Source organism: Leopardus geoffroyi, chromosome A1 (genome assembly GCF_018350155.1).
Source record: "Leopardus geoffroyi isolate Oge1 chromosome A1, O.geoffroyi_Oge1_pat1.0, whole genome shotgun sequence".
NCBI classification, from domain to species: Eukaryota; Metazoa; Chordata; class Mammalia; order Carnivora; family Felidae; genus Leopardus; species Leopardus geoffroyi.
In genome coordinates, this window is record NC_059326.1 from 13,887,282 (window position 1) to 13,903,187 (window position 15,906).

Sequence of the window (15,906 nt, forward strand, 5' to 3'; positions counted from 1 at the left end):
GTTGACAAATTTTAAGGTGTCCGTTTACTTGGATAAACTCAAACTGCAGAACTCAATAGTTGGCATCAGTTGAAATCTTATGAATGTGAGTAGTTCATGGCTGAGCCAGACATTTGTCCGAGGTTATTTGGGGCTTCTTCTCTCTTGTGCTTTTGTTTCAAGAATTGCTTCTCTCATGTTCAAACTGCTGAGATTGTCCATAACTTCTGGTTCATGATGTAGATCGGGGCTTGTCCCTAAATAGAAAATCATAAGAAACAACGAATTTTACAAAATACTGTTATTTTCTTATACCTGTCAACTCCCATTTCTATTCTTTTTTTTTTTTTTTTTAATTTTTTTTTCAACGTTTATTTATTTTTGGGACAGAGAGAGACAGAGCATGAACGGGGGAGGGGCAGAGAGAGAGGGAGACACAGAATCGGAAACAGGCTCCAGGCTCTGAGCCATCAGCCCCAGAGCCCGACGCGGGGCTCGAACTTACAGACCGCGAGATCGTGACCTGGCTGAAGTCGGGTGCTTAACCGACTGCGCCACCCAGGCGCCCCTCCCATTTCTATTCTTTTACATGTCCGGTTTTGATTGCTCTTCACCTTCAGAAAGCTGTTTTTGAATATTTTGTCCAGAGTCTATAGTTCTTATCTGTACTGTGTTAAGAGCCACTTCACTATTACCAGATTCAGCCTCTATCCTAAATTTAAAAAACAACACAAAAAGCTTAATATGCCATTAGTACACTCAACAAATGTAGAGTCTCTTATGTGTGCCTGACAAACATTGGCAATGCAGCTATTAAAGACACATCCCTCCTTTCAGGGTTTTCACATGTCCGTAGAGGAAATACATATAAACAGGTGTGAGAAATACATTAATAGAAATATCTACTTGGAAAGAAAGTGGCAGAGAAAATGTGATTGTTTCTTACTGGGCTAGGCAATATGGGCACACTGACAGGGAGAGTTTAAGGAACACATTCTGAAGGAATACTATATCCTGCTTGGAGTTTGAAGGATTAATTGGTATTTTCAGGCAAACTGGGAGGGATAGATGTACTATGCTTTCAAGTTTCAATATAGGGACAAGAGAGATGATGTAAAACCTAGAGCCAAGTTCAGCTGGAAACTTTAAAATCATCCTTAACCTCTCTTGCTTTTCCTTCTATTGCATCTGACTTTAAGATTTCTCCCTCTTAAATCTACTGATTTATTAAATTCACATGTGACCTGGTCAGTTTTCTCTGGGAGGAGTGAGAGCTAGAACATAAGAAAAGCCTTAGGTTTTACACTGCTCCTGAAATTTGTCAGCATTTCAGACAGCTGAGGCAACAAATGGATCTTGATCATAGTGTTAAGCTCATGGTAAGACTTAATTTTTTAGAACTGATCAGTCAACAGTGTTAAGTCCTACTATCAGTGTATTTTAATACATCTTTTGTGTCAGGGATCTTTGCGCTATTTGTGTAGGAGTTTTAGTAGATGTGCATTAGAGGCCCATTAGCTTATTTAACTTTTGCTAATATAGGTAGTTCCAGGCCCATCTTAATGTCTAGAGTAACTGTTCACCTTAGTAGTTGCTGAGTCCCTCAGAACAGTGGTAGTGAGAACAAAGAAAATTTTAACCTTCCATTTGGGGAAGGGGATAGACTCAAATAATTTTGAAATATGGAGTCTCTTGATGGGGGAAAAAGAGAGCTAGGAGGAAATGAATAAACCAGCAAGTGTTAAATTTTTGACTTGGTTAAGAGGTGTCGGAGAGAAGCATAGCGCCCTTCCGTGGTTACCCATTGTTCTTAAGGTAAAGCTGAAATTGTTTTTTTTTTTTTAAGTTTATTTACTTATTTTATGAGAGAGAAAGCATGAGCCGGGGAGGGCAGAGAGGGAGTAGGAAATTGAGAGGATCCCAAGCAGGCCCCAAGCCACAAGTACAGAGCCTGATGAGGGCCTCAAACTCACAAACCTTAAAATCATGACGTGAGCTGAAACCAAGAGTCGGACGCTTAACTGCCACCCAGGTGCCCCAAAGCTGTAAATTGTCAATATGATCTGCAAGTCCCTACATGATCTGATAGCACAATAGCTCACTTATCTCATCTGTTGCCACTCTTCCATTCATTTCTTCTTCTTCTCCCTTGCTGTCTGCACTGCAACCACCAAGATGTTCTTTTATCTTTTATTAGAGGTTCTTCTTATCCTAGAGCTTTGGTAAACCCTATTATTCTGCCTGAAATTCTTTCCTTCATTTCCCTTTTATCTTCCTCTAGTTACTTTCTCCTCTCCCAAATTAATTTTTCAGATATTTCGTGGCTTCTCCAAATAAGGTTATATGCACTAATAATCTAGCAGCTAGAATATAAGTTTTTTTTTTTTTTTTTTTTTTTTTTTTTTTTTAATTTTTTTTTCAACGTTTTATTTATTTTTGGGACAGAGAGAGAGACAGAGCATGAACGGGGGAGGGGCAGAGAGAGAGGGAGACACAGAATCGGAAACAGGCTCCAGGCTCTGAGCGTCAGCCCAGAGCCCGACGCGGGGCTCGAACTCACGGACCGCGAGATCGTGACCTGGCTGAAGTCGGACGCTTAACCGACTGCGCCACCCAGGCGCCCCTATAAGTTTTTTTTTTAATGTTTATTTTGAGAGAGAGAGAGAGAGAGAGAGAGAGAGAGAGAGAGTGTGTGTGTGTGAGCCAGAGAGGGGCAGAAAGAGAGAGAGAGAGAGAGAGAGAGAGAGAGAGAGAGAATCCCAAGCAGGCTCTGTGCTGTCAGTGCAGAGCCCAATGCGGGGCTTGCTTCCACTAATTGTGAAGTAATTATCTAAGCCAGAACCAAGAGTTGGACACTTAACCTACTAAGCCACACAGGCGCTCCTAGAATATAACCTTTATGGCACCGAGTTTTCCTGTTAACTCCTGTATTGTGAGCACCTAACACAGTCCTTTGCATATGGTATGTGTTCAGGAAATATTTGAATGAATAACTGAAAGAATAAATCCAGAGATGAATTCAAAATTCCATTTAACTAATTTTTGGTGAGAAATAAATATGCCAAAAATTAGTGTGAGGAATTTATTCCTACCACTTCCTATTAGAATAAGGAGGTAGATATCTAGAAGTAAATAATCAATTGCTTTCAGAGATTTATTGTCTCACTGTTTGAGAATGATCCCTGGTTACAGCATAGTGAGGAGTGCCTATCAAGCTGTAGTACTCATTATGTAGATGCTGCCCAGTACATACACTGAATTGAACTACAGTGAATAACATTATGTTTGACTTTTTGCTTAGTCTGTTACAAAGACAGTCATGTGCAAGGAGTATTGTAATTTTTTCTACACGCTACTAGGTTTTTCTTTAGATGTTTGAGCACCATTTTGATTACGCTTCTTCTAAAAAGATATGAAGAAATCAGTAAAAGATTACATATTTAAAGCTATTAAAATAAATGAAGTTTGATAGCAAAAATGAAATACTTGCAAAGGGTACCTATATTGAATTTAAATGACTTATTACTTACTTTAATGAAAAAAATGAGAAAAGTATAGCTTTTAATAGGAGAAAATTATTTCTGATGAAAAAACTGTAAGAGTTGAAATATTTTAGAAAGTGAGGATGTTGACAGTCCATCCTTGAGGATCTTTTGTAAAGACAATAGGAAAATATTAGTTGTAAAAGTATTTATCTCACTGAATAAAGACAACTAGCTTGGACAGGATCTCTCACTTATTTCCAGTTGTGATTATATGATTGCCTAGTTTTATTTAACATACTTACTCCTTTCAATAGGTCACATAGAATTATTTGCTCAATCATTTTTTTCCTTTTTATGTGTGTGCCTGAGAGTGTGATTGCTTGTGCGTGAATGTTGTACTTTGTCTCTCTCTCTTTTGTTTCCTTATAGTGCCTGGCATAAGGGATTTGCATTTTAAGAATGAGGTTTACGGGGCGCCTGGGTGGCGCAGTCGGTTAAGCGTCCGACTTCAGCCAGGTCACGATCTCGCGGTCCGTGAGTTCGAGCCCCGCGTCGGGCTCTGGGCTGATGGCTCAGAGCCTGGAGCCTGTTTCCGATTCTGTGTCTCCCTCTCTCTCTGCCCCTCCCCCGTTCATGCTCTGTCTCTCTCTGTCCCAAAAATAAATAAAAACGTGGAAAAAAAAAATTTAAAAAAAAAAAAAATAAATAAAAAATAAAAAAAAGAATGAGGTTTACTTTTTAAAAGTAAGATTTGCTCTTATTTAGAATTTGAGTTAAAACATCTCAAATGAGACGAGATGAGATTTAACTGAAATCTTTAAAACTTTCACATGATTTTTATTCTCCCTAGAGAGTCATAGCAATTGAGGGGTGCTTATGCCTTTGAGACTTCTGTCCCAAAGAAGAGCCTCTGCCACTAGGTAAGAGTAATTAAGAATAGATTGGGGTTAGAGACCAGTGAACTCACAGTATTTTTTTAATTTCTCTGATTAAAAAAAAAATGCTCTCTTGGGGCTCCTAGGTGGCCCAGTCAGTTAAGTATCCTGCCCTTGATTTCAGCTCAGGTCATGGTCCCAGGGTTGTGGGATCGAGCCCTGAGTTCAGGCCTCACACTGAGCATGGAACCTGCTTAAGATTGTCTGTTTCTCTATCCCTGTCTCTCTCTTCCTCTGGTGCTATCCCCCCACTGGTGCTATCTGTCTGTCTCTCTCTCAAAAAGAAAAAAAAGTTTCCTTGGTGAAAAATTCAGGGTATTAGGAAGTAATAGTCACTCCTAACATTGTCATTGAAAGTCAGTACTTATAACTTGGTATAGTTCCTTCTGGGTTCTTTTTTTTTTTTTTTTTTGTCTTGGGTAGGCATTAGAATAAAAGGCAGCCTTTATCCATGTTTTTGGGATGTTGCAACCATGGTGTTATGGCTTGAATTTACTGCCCTCCCCCTAACAACAACAACAACAACAACAACAACAACAACGTTATGTTGGAGTCTTAACCTACAGTAAGGTAGGATGTGATCTTGGAGATAGGATTTTTACAGAGATGATCAGTTAAAATACAGTCATTTGGGTGGGTTTTAATCCTGTATGACTGTTATCCCTTTAAAAAGAGGAAATTTGGATACAGACATGCATAGAAGGAAGCTGATGTGAAGAGATAAGGGGATATGAAGATGGTCATTTGTATGCCAAGGAGGAAGGCTTGAAACAGATCCCTGTGTCCTAGCCCTCCAGAAGAAATGGCCCTGCTGATACCTTGATCTCAGACTTTCAGCCTTCAGACTGTGTGAGACCACATATTTGTTGGTTAAGCCATCTAGTTTGTAGTACCTTGTTAACACGGCCTTAGCAAACTAATACATATGTATCAAATTGCCTTATAGCAATTTTATAATTATAATTACTGAATGTCTTATTTTTCTAAAGTTTTCTTATATTTATTTCTTTGAGTATATTTTGTTTACTTGGGTATAACCCAACTAAATTGTATATTTTTTTTGAGATTATATATTTTTCCCTATCATTTCATTTCCTACAGTATTTTATAGATGTATAAAAGATAATTTGTGTGATGCAAATAGGCATGCTTTTGATGAAAAACATTTATGTTATGTATAAGCAACACTATGTCCAATATAGAATTGAGTAGGAAGTTTTAAATTTTAGACTTTTTTTTTAGCTGAATGAACTTAGTTATTTCATATTCTTGGATTCTGATACATATATATATATATATATAATAAGACATATATATTCGGATATATATGATATATACATATATATCATCTATATAAGATTTGTGTGTTTGGATTATGTGATTAGAATTTTTTTAAATTAATATAACCATATTATAAGGCAATTAGGGTAAAAAGAAAACAAGATGACTCATTGTTTCACCACTGAAACACTAACTATTAATATTTTTGTTGTTTTTCTTTTTTTTTTTTTTTTAATTTTTTTTTTTTTCAACGTTTATTTATTTTTGGGACAGAGAGAGACAGAGCATGAACGGGGGAGGGGCAGAGAGAGAGGGAGACACAGAATCGGAAACAGGCTCCAGGCTCTGAGCCATCAGCCCAGAGCCCGACGCGGGGCTCGAACTCACGGACTGCGAGATCGTGACCTGGCTGAAGTCGGACGCTTAACCGACTGCGCCACCCAGGCGCCCCATTTTTGTTGTTTTTCTTATAGAGTTTCACCTATATAGAGAACTGGTTTATTTATATAATTATAATTGCCTATGTGTTTGTGTATATAAATTTATTTTAGCTAACATATTACAAAAATTATGTCTTATGATACACCTTTGTCAACTAATTTAGAATGGGTATATAATATGCTATTTGTGTATATAGTGCATTCATAAATGCACTATAACTTTTCTATTTTTGGATACTTAGGATGTTTCCAGTTGTTGACCATGACAAACATGCTGAAGAGAACATTTTTGTGCATAAATATGTTTCCGTTATTAGGAATATTTTTTTGAAGTTCAGTTTTGTTTTGAAAATTTTTTTTAATGTTTATTTATTTTTGACAGAGAGAGAGAGACAGAGCATGAGTGGGGGAGGGGCAGAGAGAGAGAGAGGGAGACACACTATCTGAAGCAGGCTTCAGGCTCTGAGCCATCAGCACAGAGCCTGACGTGGGACTCGAACCCACAGACCGTGAGATCATGACCTAAGCCGAAGTTGGACGCTCAACCGACTGAGCCACCCAGGCACCCCTGAAGTTCAGTTTTAAAAAGTGGGAGTTTTAGAGTAAAGAAATGTCTTTTAAGACTTTTCATACATATTAAAATGTGTTTTGCAGAAGGATTATATAGTTTTCAATGGAATTATTTCTTACATATTCCAATTTGAAACCCAGTTTGCAGTACTTATTGATGATAGTTTTAATGGTTGTTTTTTCAGCTACAGCTTACCATATTCTTGTTAATAATTTTTTAATTCCATGAATTTAGAGAAAATCCTCCCTTTACCATTATATATGAAAAATGTATATATGTATGTATATAAGACACACACACACACACACACACACATATGTGATTAGCATTATTTACAGGTCTTGACCATCACATACTTTATTGATGAGTTGATCTAGGAAGGGAACTTGTGTAACAGTCAGTTCAACTGACATGTATAAGGTGGTAATTTTGACTCTAGGCAGGTAGCTAGAAGTTCAAATCACTGTATCTGGGATTCTGGTGCATTTGAGTTGGTTTTAGACTAGCTGTGCTACCCAAAGTGTCTGACGTGATGGGTAGTATGGGCAAATGATAATGTTTATATTTGAATAGTTGATAGTGTAATGGTTACAAGAAGAATTATTATATATACACTGAAACAGAGGTTAAGTCAGTGGCTAGAGATGAATGCACACACATCCAGAGATAAGCACTTTTGAGAGCTTGTTGGGTGTTTGGGACCCCAGCTCTAGGTTGTCTCTACCCCTGACCTTCTGGCAGGGAGACTAGAATTAGCTCAGGAAACCAATGCAGAATCCCATTTTCCAGAACTAGGTAAACCCTGTGAGCATTAGGGGTTAAAAGTTTACTCCCCAGAATATCTGAATTAGAGCACAAAGCAGAAGGACTAATTCTCAGTCTTACCTGCATGGGACTGAATCCTTAATACTCTGCTAGGCTTGAGCCTGAGGTTTTCTTAGTTGAGGCTGTTGGGGTTTGGAAAAGCAGAGATTCAACCTTAGATAAGTTAAGTGACTTGCCCAAGATCATATTATCAATTTGAGATGGTGTCAGAATTGTGATCTAGTACCTTCAGCTGTATAACACTGTCTTGAATGTTAAAATTAAGTATAATGTCAAAATTACTTCACAAAGTATAATTGCTGTAACATCTAAAAAATAACTTGCCACTTGAGAAGCATTTTTGAATAAACTAGATGAATCTTGATATATAAATATAAAGTTGCATAAAGTAAAAAATTTGTATGGTTTTATTATTTTACTTTCATTTTTATCCCATGGTAATTAGCTTGCCACATTTTATTGAACTTTTAGCAATATTAGGATTAAATGTTGAATTAATGCTGATACCTAAAATGGTAGTCTTTCAGAAGTTTTGAAATGGGCCTTTCAAAAGTTAAATATCTATGTAATCTCAATGATGATGGAATTTATATTATAATGAAGATCAGCTTGGTTTAAAATTTTTTTAATGTTTATTTTTTTGAGACAGAGCACGAGCGGGGGAGGGGCAGGAGAGAGGGAGACACAGAATCCGAAGCAGGCTCCAGGCTCCGAGCTATCAGCACAGAGCCTGACTCAGGGCTCGAATCCACGAACTGTGAGCCGAAGATCATGACCTGAGCTTAACCAATTGAGCCACCCAGGCATCCTGAGAACAGCTCGGTTTTAGAAGTGATCTGTGGCAGACTTTTACATTTGTTCTTTTAAGTTGTCACAGCAATAATTAATGAAACATAAAAATGAGAACCTACCATTGTTCTTATTTTGTAAATGAGGAAACATACCCAGAGGTTAGGAAAATGGAATGATAGTGGCACATGGGAAAATCATGCTTTTGAATTTGTATGATTTGTATTTGTAATAGATTTGGTTCAAGAAAAGTTACCTTTATGTGTGTAAGAATGTATGTGTGTGTTTTCTGATAATAATAGTATATATGCTCATTGGAGATCATTTTGAAAATTTATGTGAAAGAAGAAATTAAAAATTAACAGTAATCTCATCACTCTACAATAATCATTGTAAATACTTCAGTATTTGTTGACAGCATTCCAAGTGGTGGGGAAGTAAGAGCACTGGACTAAAAAGAAGGAAGCCTATATACTCTGCCTGTCCATTACGTTAGTTGTTGACTTTGGTTGTAAGAGTATCTTTATTACCAACTTTTTTTGTTTTTTAATCATGAAGGATCCCTTTTCATTCCCTCCCTTCTCTCTCAATTTCTCCTAAATTATTTTTAATAAGTAAATATTACTTTGTTTTTTAGTGAGGTAAATGGTTTAACAATACCGCATTTATCTACACTCAATGAAGGACAAAGGAAGATGATGTTTAGGTTAGGTAATACACTTTTAATTCCAGGGCATATAGTAGGTTAGACTTTTTGAAGTATTAAAAATAAATTGAGCATTGGGGCGCCTGGGTGGCGCAGTCGGTTAAGCGTCCGACTACAGCCAGGTCACGATCTCGCGGTCCGTGAGTTCGAGCCCCGCGTCGGGCTCTGGGCTGATGGCTCAGAGCCTGGAGCCTATTTCCGATTCTGTGTCTCCCTCTCTCTCTGCCCCTCCCCCATTCATGCTCTGTCTCTCTCTGTCCCAAAAATAAATAAACGTTGAAAAAAAAATTTTAAAAATAAATTGAGCATTGACTATTAGACTGTATAAAGGCATAGGGTCTCTGTGAAGGGAGCAATTGGAATAGATGGTCTGTAATAAAATTCTTTTCAGGTTTACAGTGCTGGTACTCTGATTCCATTGCACGTTGGTATGAACTTTCTTCCTCATTATTATTCCCCAAATGGTAATTATTTTGCTTTCCAGACTAGGAAGCTACTGTATCGCAAATTGTTGCACATGAATATAGTTATTTTAATGTGAATAATTTATGAGTTACGGACATGGTGTCACTCAAAGATAAACATTTTTTTGCCTAGTATCCATTTTATGAGAAACTGAAAGTAAAGTTATTCTTTGTATTTTTTATCAACTTTCTCCCAACCAACTGTTACTGAAGCTGATATCAAGAAAAGTTTTTAGCTTTTAAGGTTCTCATTTTTGAGGCTGAGTACTATGATGCTGTTATTCAGAATTGCACTCTTTGTTGTAATTTCTGGCAGTATATCCATCAAAATCTATCTGATGCTTGTATGTCGCACTAACAGTGTAAGTACTGACGAGGGTTTTCTGGTATCCTTCAGGTTTTACATTCTCCTTAGTGCCCATTCCAGCTGACCTTATTATTATAATGAAATCAGTGAGATGCATCATGGTACCTTTTTCAGAGTGCCATTTGGCTTACTTTTACTTTTATGTAGACACAACTCCAGTTTCATGCTTATTAGATATTTTTCAGTGTAGACTTGATAAAGTCATCTAACTAAAAACCACATGTCTCTTACCTTACTGTAGTATTAGAGAAACATTGTAAATGCTCATTTTGAGAAAAAACAAATAAAACTGAGGTAAAATTTAGTCCTGCATTTATTCTTTAATAATGTCTTTATAAGAATAACATTTTAAAATGCTTTTTAATCAGTGAAAGGTATTTAATCCATTGTTTGTTTTCCTTCACTGACTCAGGGATGACAAAGCTATATAAAAAGTGGGCATAGAAATCCAGCTTATCGTTTTGGCAATTTTCACTGATATTTTAATAATTAATAATTTAATAATAAAATATTTAATTAACACTCAATACTTTTATTATTATAGTTTTTTTATTATTTTTGTTAAACTCAGCTTTTAAAGATGTGAGTACAGGGGCGCCTGGGTGGCGCAGTCGGTTAAGCGTCCGACTTCAGCCAGGTCACGATCTCGCGGTCCGTGAGTTCGAGCCCCGCGTCGGGCTCTGGGCTGATGGCTCAGAGCCTGGAGCCTGTTTCCGATTCTGTGTCTCCCTCTCTCTCTGCCCCTCCCCCGTTCATGCTCTGTCTCTCTCTGTCTCAAAAATAAATAAACGTTAAAAAAAAAAAATTTAAAGATGTGAGTACAGATTTGAGAATTAAAACATTTAGTAATTAAAATGAGTTGTATCCAGTTTGACAGAAATGCTATTTTACTGGTAACACTAGACACTGAGGATAATTGTAAGCCATGTTTTTACTTCCTGTAGTTCTGTACGTCATTTTTCCATGGGTATTGCTCAAGACACAAACTGCTGTGAACAAGTTTTCCTTCCTGTCAACCTGGTATAGTGCAGTGATTCAGCATGTGGCCACCAGTTATTGGATACTTCTCTGCCAGGCACGATGATGGGTTATAGCAATTAAATACATGGCATATACTCAGGTCACACTAATCTAGTTAGAGACAGGAAATGAAAAATAACAATTACATATTGATAAATGCTTTTGTAAAGATAGTCACAAGGTATACATGCTTAGGAAATAGCATTGAATTGGGGGATGGGTTAGATTTTAAAATGCTTTCCTTTAAGAAATAACTCCTGAGCCGAATCCTGTTACCCAGATCGAGGGGATTAGAAAGGGCATTTCAAGCATGTGCAAAAACCTGAAGAGATGTGAGAAAACATAGCCTTTTCTTTCTTCATCCTGTTTCTCCATTGTGGGCTCTTTTTCCATAAAAACACTTTCTTTATATTCTCACTCTTTCCCTCTCGTACTTTTACCTCCTTACCTGAAATCGAAGTGCTTTTTCTTTCTTCCAAGTTCAGCATGCCTGAGGATGAGCAAAGAATCTGGCGTCCTCCAGATACTTTGCTTCTAGATCACTTCTTAAAATCAACTTTTCCCAACAGTCCCTTCCTGCTTTGAAATCTGTGCTGTACCTGCTGTATCATCCTTGTTCCATTATCTTTTAACCTGTAGAATATTCCTCTTGGATTTTTGTCACCTGGCTCACCATTTTCCTTTGTAGACTACCTTCTAAGCATCATGGATAATTTTCACCTCACAGGTAAAAGTTCCCTGCATGGCAAGCCTCTCTGTTCATTCCTATTCCAACAACTTATATATTTATGCCACTTTAGCAACTGGCATATATGGCCAGACATCAAACTTTGGAATCACCAGAGCTGTTGTTTTAAAAATCTTGAAGGTTACAGTTACTTATTCTGATATCAAGATATCTTGTATTTTTCCATTTCCATTAATCTGACTTTTGCCCTCATTGGGACATCTGGTTCTTTAATCTCTTTACTTCATTCTTATTTCTACCAAATTCAGATCCAATTGAATATTGTTACAGTTATGCACATATGTGAGAGTCTTTGGTTTATTTGACCTTGACGCTCTTTTTTTTTTTTTTTTTTGATCTCATAAAAACACATATATGTATATTCTATATCTTAGTTGTCAGTCTGTCAGGGCTAGGGGAGAACCCCATAATTGTCTTGATTGGTTTATTAGAAACACATGGGTTTTTTTTTGTTTTTGTTTTGTTTTTAACGTTTATTTATTTTTGAGACAGAGAGAGATAGAGCATGAACGGGGTGGGTCAGAGAGAGAGGGAGACATAGAATCTGAAACAGGCTCCAGGCTCTGAGCTGTCAGCACAGCGCCTGACACGGGGCTCGAGTCCACAAACTGCGAGATCGTGACCTGAGCTGAAGTCGGACGCTTAGCTGACTGAGCTACCCCGGCGCCCCTGTTTTGTTTTTTAACATTATCTGGCTTCTTGGTTTCTCCCAAAAATTTTTTAATGGTTTTAATTTTGGTGCATTTGCTCTCAGACTTTTTTCAGTGCATATGAAGACTGGTGATCAGGTATGCCTCAATAAGATGAAGAAAGATATTACGTATTTGGTAATTCTGTTCCTCATCCCATCCCCATTCTCAGTAATAAAATAATAGTCATGAGTCACTCTCCAAGTTGTGGTCTAGAATACCAGTATTGAAGGGACGCCTGGGTGGCTTAGTCGGTGAAGGGGCCAGCTTGGCTTATTTCATGATCTTGCATTTCACAAGTTTGAGCCTCGCATCGGGTTCTGTGCTGACAGGTCAGAGCCTGGAGCCTGCTTCAGATTCTGTGTCTCCTTCTCCCTCTGCCCCTGCTGGAGCTCTATCTCTCTCTCTAATAATAATAATAATAATAATAATAATAATAATAATAATAATTTAGAATACCAGTATTGCTGATGCTTCCTGTATGTTGCTTACCAATCCTATTTTTCTCCTCTTCTTTAGAGTGACTAATTCTGTGGGTATTATATTTATCATTCTTTCCCCTTTCATATGGTTTTGAAAACATATGTGTACATTAGCTGTATGTTGTTTCATTATGATTTTTTAAAAATAACCTTTATAAAATGCCTATACATGATTTTCTGAAACAAATTTTTTTTGGACTGAACATCATGGGTTTGAATTAATTTATTTCACTATCTTTCTTAAAATTCAGCAAAACACTATGAGATAGATACTATTATTATCCACACTTTACCGATGTGGAAGCTGAGCACAGATGTATATTTAAGTGACTTGCTAACGTTATACATTCAGTAAGTTTCAGTGTCTAGATTTCAACCCAAGGAGTCTATCTCAAAGTCCAGACACTTAACCATTATTTGTATAGTGCTTACGTTGACTGCTAATCAGGGCACTGCAAGTTAAACTGTGATGCTCACCATCCATAGATATGTCTGTATTTATCTTTTTGTCTCTCTGTATGTATCTACATATATTTAAAATACCAGCAGATGTCTTCAGGGAACTAAGAATCAGATGGACAGTACCTTTCTTTATTAGTAACATCTGATTCCATAAGCTAGTATGCTGATAAAACAACTAAGGGAAAATAACTTTGTACCAATGTCTTGTCCAGACAGATTGACATTTTAGAATAAGACAGAAATAAAGATAATTTCAGGCATACAGGAACTCAGAAACTGTCCTGTTGATCATTGACGAAAGAATTACTAATGATGTACTCTAACAAGAAGAGCAGGGAACCGAGAGAAAATAGTAGTGTACAGGATGTAATGATGCACAGAGCTGTAAAACATGTTGGTAAATCTAAATATAATTTAAAAGGTTACATAGGAGTTGGGGTGCCTGCGTGGCTCAGTCAGTTGAGCATCTGACTTCCGCTCAGGTCATGATCTTGCAGTTGTCGAGTTCGAGCCCCACGTCGGGCTCTGTGCTGACAGCTCAGAGCCTGGAGCCTGCTTTGGATTGTGTGTCTTCCTCTCTCTCTGCCCCTCCCCCGCTCATGCCCTGTCTCTCTCTGTCTCTAAATAAACATTAGAAAAAAAATTTAAAAAAAAAAAGGGGCAGAGTGGTTAAGTCAGTTAAGCGTCTGGCTTTAGTTCAGGTCATCAGTTCGGGAGTTCCAGTCCTGCATCGGGCTCTGTGCTGACAGCTCAGAGCCTAGAACCTGCTTCGGATTCTGTGTCTCCCTCTCTCTTTGTCCCTCCCCCACTCACGCTCTGTCTCTCTGTCTCTCAAAAATAAATAAATGTTAAAAAAAAAAAAAAGGCATATAGAAGTTGGGAGGGGAAGAAGTATAGATGAGAACAAAATAGTAAGCTCTGTTTGTGGTCCTTTTTGGGGGTAGGGTAGTTATATTTGCTAACATCAGATTTGGCTAGGAAAAAATAACAATAGCCTACATTTTACTTAGCTTTTAGTATATATTAGATAGTTCGACAAAAATTTACATGGATTATAAGATATACATGTATCTTGAATATGAATACATACTTGTGAAGGTGTATAAACCAGCCCTTCCTGCCTTTGTTTCCCTCTGTTTTAGGCAACCAGTGTTTTAATTGTAGATTCCAATTCTGTATCAAACTGTTACTCTGAGGAGGGTAGCTCCTTGCCCATTGTTGGACATTAGGGGCTGTAAAGTGACCATCACTAATTCAAAGTGTCCCAGTGTCCAAATTGGTGCAATATCATCTGTTCTGGTTCTTTTATAGCACTCTGAGCATTTGCATCTGTCACTGGGTAAGCAAAGTCCAATTCCGAGGCAGTGTCTGTTCCTGTCAAGACCCCCATTTGTAGCCTCCAGAATTACTAGCCTCAGTCTGATTTGCTTGCTATTACTTAGGGCCTTCCCACTAAGGAATCTCTCACATAGCCATCTGTAGTCTTTGTCTCTCTTATTGACCAGCACAACAGTTTTTGTTGTCATTTTATGCCTCAGAGGATACAAGAGGGACGGACATGTCTAGATTTAGCCCATCCCTGTACTACTGTAGTGCCCTCAGGTCTACTCATTTCATGGGCTCAGATGGCCAACCTAAGTGGGCACACCGTGATAGCTGCTTATTGATTCCAGTCACCTTCTGAATCTGCGAGAGAGTTCTTCTGGTGGCCGTTAACATCGCACTCTGATGCACCCCTGACGTTCTGATAGTGATTTCCATAGGGCCATGCCCAATGTGAACATCTCTCTTATAGGTCCGTTTTCCGTGTCCCTCCTGTCTGAACATAGAGGCAATTGGCCCCTGCCTATGAGTCAGTAACTACCTAAACATAGAGGCTTTTACCAGTGTTCAATTCTTCCATCACTGCTAGGAAAACACCATGAAATTCAGCATACCAAACTGATCTATTTTTACCTTTTCTTCACTCAGAGTGGTGATTTTCCAAACAGGATGTTGTCCATTCACCTTGGAACTTCTGTCCACAAACAAAGCATCTCTTTGTTGATCAGTCAAGAACTGTTCATATGGCACTGTCCAACTGACGGTAGAATCCAGCAGCTTCTCACACAGTTTCAGAGTCAGTCCTCAGGGAAAAGAAACCCCCTGCTCCCGAGACTCTCCTCCTTGCATTCCCCAGGCAGCATGATCTTGTATAAACCGTATTCATTTTACTATGTTTTGTACACTGCCGTTCCCATTAGAGTCTTTCTCTGACATCATCCTAGACATTATGGCTATTTCAAGTTACAAGATCATTTTATGTCCTTCAATCATAGGGATAGCTTCAGTAAATAATGTACAACGGCAAGGTAGTAAATGCCCCTCAAATGGAAATTTTCTAGTCCAGTGTTGTAGCAGTCATTGCTGGGAGGCACTCACAGGCTCTTGGAACAAGCCCCTGTCTGTGCTCCACATAGGGCTATTGCACAGAGAATTTGTTGCTCCCGATGCTCCACCTTCTATTCCACAATGTGTGGACTCAGGCAGTCTTACTGCTTCCCATTTAGTATGTCCAATTAATATTACCTGAAGGGCAAGATGCCTTGTGGTTTACAGTACTAGGTCGGGGAAATGTTTCCCAGTCAGGTACAGTGTCGATCTCCATAATACAATTAGATAAA

At 38.0% G+C, this 15,906-nt stretch overlaps 1 protein-coding gene across 10 annotated transcripts in view; it reads left to right on the top strand.

The window, feature by feature from the left end:
• NBEA (neurobeachin) overlaps positions 1–15,906 on the top strand; it is a 689,522-nt gene that overhangs the window by 32,964 nt on the left and 640,652 nt on the right. The gene's annotated exons all lie outside the window — the stretch shown is intronic.